At 39.3% G+C, this 5,284-nt stretch overlaps 1 protein-coding gene across 1 annotated transcript in view; it reads left to right on the plus strand.

The window, feature by feature from the left end:
• Nucleotides 1-1,409: 1,409 nt before the first annotated feature.
• Hhla2 (HERV-H LTR-associating 2) overlaps nt 1,410-5,284 on the plus strand; it is a 66,807-nt gene continuing 62,932 nt past the window's right edge. Inside the window, exon 1 of the transcript XR_002025545.2 lies at nt 1,410-1,631. The gene's annotated coding sequence lies outside the window, so the exon portion shown is untranslated. The remainder of the gene's footprint in view (nt 1,632-5,284) is intronic.

Genomic DNA, 5,284 nt, shown 5'->3' on the forward strand with positions numbered 1-5,284 from the left:
AGTTTATTTTCTTTATAAAATGGCCATTCTCAGACTTTGTAGCAACCTACAGTGGACTAAGATAAAGAGTGAAAGAGTTGGCAGAGAAGAATTTGTTGTGGCCCCAGATGCCTTGGAATCAGGCCTAGCTGTATCAATCAGCTTTTCCTATCACAAAGACACAACACCTGGCACCCACAACTTGAAGAGAGAGTTGACTTGGCTCACAATTACAGGGGGTTCCATGCATGGTTAGCTGCTTTCAAAGGAGAAACATCATGGTGGAAAGTTGTGGTAGACCAAAACTGCTCAGTTCATGGCAGCAGGGGGACAGTGCTGGAAAGGAAGTGCTGAGAGGCCACATACAGTACCCAGGGTCACACCTGCATGACCCACTCCGACATGCCAAGGAGTGTGCTTTCGAATCTGTTAGATGTTTCTTAATCCAGTGAAGTTGACATACTAGGATTAACAGTGATAGAATACCTGTCGCCCTTTTTTTCCATGTATCCTGCAAGTTGTTCCTGTCAGGAGAAAAGTTGAGAAGTCAGCAGAAAGTAAGGAGAGGATGACAGAATGTGAACAGATACTTGTATACTTGTGGCAGATCTAGGCATTTGTTTTACCAGATTGTGGTGAGGATTAGAGCAATTACTTGTGTCCACCACAACCCTGAGGCTCCATTTTATTGGCAAGGAAGCAATCTATAGATTGCAGTATTATTACTTACCTGGTAAAATTTGGAACTAATAGTCAAAACCAGGGCTGATTCTAGGGTCTCTGCTATAACCTGCCTTCTGCTAGAACACCTGCTGAGATGGACAACAAGGCTCAGGTGTCCCCATTATAAAAGGAGCCTGCCTATTTCAGTTGGGATTTTTTTCCCCTCCTGCTAATCTGAATACAAAAGTTGCTGTGCCTACCAAGCAAGATGCCAGGCTCTGCGCCAAAACTTTCAGCTATTCAGAAGAGCAAGTGCCTTTCTTTTCCCTGATGGATTGAAAATGGTCCTTTTGTACTCATATTAAGCTTTTGACGAGAGGCTCTCACTCTGTGGAATTAGATTAAATTCAAGGTAGCTCATCAAATGTGTGTGCCAGGGATACATTCCCTGCCCTCAGAAGAGTCTCGAGTGCAGAATTGAGCCCTGGGTGTTTCATAAGTGTTGTGCATACTGATCAAGTGTGCTCTGTGGGTTTGGAGACAGGGACATCAGCAATGGAAGAAAAACTGGATATAACAAAAATACCCCTCCCTTCACATATCATCAAGTAAAGTCTGTGGTAGCTTAAGCACATGCCTAGGGGCTGTGGCACTTTCTTGCTCAGAGGTGATAATTTTGCCACTTGGCTCTTCTTCAGCTGATCCTCCCTGATGGTGAGTGTTCTGGCACAAGGTGCAGGCACAAAGGCGGGGCTTAGTCCTTACTGCCCTTCATCCTCTGTGTGGCCCGCACCAAATTCTCTGGATTCCTCTTGGCTTGTTTGTCATGCATGTGAGAGGATGTGGCCGGCTAAGACTCCAAAAGTGTTTGCACTTGGAGGATTGCAATATGTTTCAGTATGTGAGTCATCAGATAAACTGAGGTGATTTATTTTACGGTGGGAACCTTCTGGATGTTTCTTGTGATAAACCTCTACCAGACACTACAGGTAATGCATGTTTTATATGAATAATCAAGCCAATTAGGGATTATTAGTTCTATATATTTTGTGTTAAATCCTGTTTATTAGAAAATAGTGCAGAGTTTGAACTTTAATATTTGGCCCAGTTTTAAGTACTATTTACTGAGCTAGAGAGATAGTGTGGTCTACTGAAAATGTTAAGAGCAAATCTATATAAATCTCATGGGAAAAAGTCTTCATGCATTGCCAAAATCTTTGGAAAGTACCTCACTTGGCAGTTGGATTTTCTCAGTATTTTAAAAAGGCACATAATAAGCATAAGTAGGTGTACATGCAGTGATTTTATTAAGGTTGGTTGTTTTAAAACTAGAATGCTATACTTTGTATTTTCCTTTCTCTTGATTTCAAATATCTACCTGTCCCTTAAAATTATCTCCATTTACAAGTCTGATATATTTGCGTGGTTTGCATGTGGTCTGATGTAGCAGAACAGGAATGTATTTAACCATCTAACCTTTACAATATGGAACATCTGAAATGTCAGCATTTCATTTCAGAAACAGGTGAGCCATTGCATTATTAGGCTTTTATTTATTTGCACCCTTTATCTCTCTTAAAAAAAGGAATTTGAAGCAGCTTATAATAAAGGGTAAAAATGATTTTAAAAACATGAAAGAGGAAATAGTAAACACTCCAACCAGAAAATTAAATAGTTTCTGGGATGGGAATATAAACCTGTATCTAAGTTGGAAATAGGCCAAGAGAAAAGCAACTTATATATATTTAATATTCAAAAGAAAGGAATATGTTCTTCTGGTTCAAAACTCAGATTTCTCATTAGCAAACATTATGTAAGGGATGTTGGTTTAATCTATTCAACAAATACTTAATTACTTATTATGTAGACCTGTCCTGTGTCAGCTGCCAGGGACAAAACCATGTAGTTATGTTCCTCTCATGAAGCTCTACCTAGCAGATATGATAAATATGAAACCAACTGATATATAACCACTGATGCTTTTCTTTTATATAACTCACGGAAATAGTAACAGTTTCTACATTTGTTGAGAGTACTTCTGTGACTCTAGTCAGAGACTGGAAAGACCTGTAGGCCACAAGCAAACGAGGGCAGCAGAAGCAGCTGGGCAAGCTGGAGACAGAGAGCCAGTGTGGCTGATGGATGAGCAGGACAGAGGAGTCAATGACAGAGCCAGCAGGCAGTGACAACTTGGTCTGCTATGGCCTGTGCACCGATGCAGCTTTTTATCCAGAACATGCATTGGTTATTTTAAAAATAAAATTATTATGCTTAGTAAATTGCATGTTGTAAGTCCTGTTTTGTTTTTCAAGTAAAACTTGACAATCCGGTTCCCTCAAGACTTTTTGATTATTTTGGAATTTAACTGATCCATGAAATCTAAATAGCTGGGAAACATTGTTCTACTAAGTACAGGTTTAGAATTGAAGCACAATTTAGTGACAAGATTTCCTCCTGGGAGTAAAGTAAGATCTTAGCGCATAAACTATGGATATTTTGGACAGTTATTCAGACTTAATAATGCACTAGGGTATTCAGCTGACGGGGTGAGTGAAAATCCCTACCTGGTCCTGTCAGCAAGTCATGTACCCTTGTGTGGGGCAGGGTCTGTCCTGAAGAAAGTATGCCTTTTTTAAAAATAGGAAGATAGTATGGCTAGTGGCAGCACATACCTTTCCAATGGTGAAGTTTAGCATTAGGAGAGCACAGAGTGCAATTAGGATCTCTAATATATTCTATTAGCCAGGTATTCATTTAATGGATAAATCTGTTCTGCATTATCCTCTACTAGGAAATCTAAAGTGCCTGCTGTTTCTGGTTAATGAGAGATCTTTGTACTTAGAAATTAAGCTGGAAAATGGGAGGGTGAGTCTCTGTGAGGGAAGAATCTTAATGTACCAGTCACAGGGTAGGTATGTACTCTATTACTTTGCATAAAAGTTCATACATTTACTAATGGAAACTTGATAAGGATAAGAAGGTAAAGTAGCAAGGATACAGGGAGAACTTTTAAATAAATCATTAGCTTTCTCTTAGCCAGTTTTGAATTTACTGGAACAATATTCTGAATCAGATCTTACTATAAGACAAACTAGAAACTAAGTTATTGAAAGGACTTTCCAGGGAGAGTATATCCAGACATCATCAATGGCCATGGAAAAGATCCTAACTAAAAATTCTAATTAGCTAACCCTGTCTCTTAAATAGGCCTACCAAGATGAATGAGCTGCAGAATGTGCCTACAAGTAACAAGATGAATAGACCTGATCCAAAGAGTTCTTTTACAATTGACCAATTATGTGGGAAACTGTGCTGAAAACAAGACTTGGCTAATGTTCAATCTAATTTCTAAAAATATGGTAGTACCCTAATTGTTTTTCTTGAACATTTTCTTTATATTTTTCTAATTTGTGTTTATTTCAGAAAAATAGAAAACAGGAGAAAAAAATTCACGCATAACCCTATGATGGAAAATATTTGATAGCATGAATGTTAATTTATATCTACATATGTTTTACAGCTCTGTACATTTTAAACTGTGATGTAAGTTGCATTTATCCTTAACAATCTATTTCAAACAAGCTTGTATTTCCATTTCAAGTCAGGTAAGTTTAGTGTATGTCTCACAACTTCTGGAGTTTCTTAGAGATTCATATTTGTCTTTGTCACTATTGTCTGTTACTTCTCAGTTTTTTACCCTGTAGATAGTTTGTTTTTTTGGAGACAGGGTTTCACTATGTAGTTGAGGCTGACCTGGAACTCAGTAGGTAGCCCAGGCTGGCCTCAAACTCTCAGTGATCCTCCTGCCTGAGGCTCCCAAGTTCTGGGATTACAGGTATGTGCCACCACACCCAGTGATAGTTTCTTATCTTCTTCTGGAAAGCAACTGTTCTCCTTCTCTCCAAACACATACAATATCACTCACAAGGTAGATTAAGTCGTTTGGCCATTGACAGCACTTTGCTATGCTCTTTCTGTTCCTTTTCTCTTGCCTTTCCAAGCTCTAAATTCTCATGTATTTATTTTATTCACTGTTCCTCTATAAGCTTTCCTATTACTGGGACAAAAATAGCTGGGGAAGTTTATTTGGCTATGATTTCACAGGGTTATGTTCATGGTCATCTGGCTCCAAGGTAGAAGTAGCATAGCAGAGGGCCTGGCAGAGGAAAGCCACCCACCCCAAGGCAACCGGGACATGGAACGAGACAGAACAAGCTAAAGCAAGAGCTATCCTATCCAAAGACACACTCCCAAAGTCTTCTTCCTCCAACGGGCTCTACCGCCTAGTAATGTTACATTCAACTATAAATCCATCAATGGATCAATCCAGTGATAAGTATGAAGCGCCCATGATTCAACCACCTTCTAAAAGCACCACCTCTGAACACACAAGATTTTGGGGAGGATATTTTTGATCTAAACCATAACGGCACCTTAAAGGAAATTACCTTGATAAGATGATTGGAGGAGGGAATTGAGTCCATGGGTCTGGATGAGATGGGAGCAAAGTTTCCAAAGAGTAATTGTAGTAGCTAGTAAAACACTTGTTTTCTGGCTGGGGATTTAGCTCAGTGGTGCTGCGTCTGCCTGGCAAGCACAAAGTCCTGAGTTTGATTCCTGGCACCAAAAAAAAAAAAAAAAA

This window comes from Fukomys damarensis, unplaced genomic scaffold (genome assembly GCF_012274545.1).
Source record: "Fukomys damarensis isolate Sample0158 unplaced genomic scaffold, DMR_v1.0_HiC HiC_scaffold_24, whole genome shotgun sequence".
In the NCBI taxonomy this organism is placed as follows: Eukaryota; Metazoa; Chordata; class Mammalia; order Rodentia; family Bathyergidae; genus Fukomys; species Fukomys damarensis.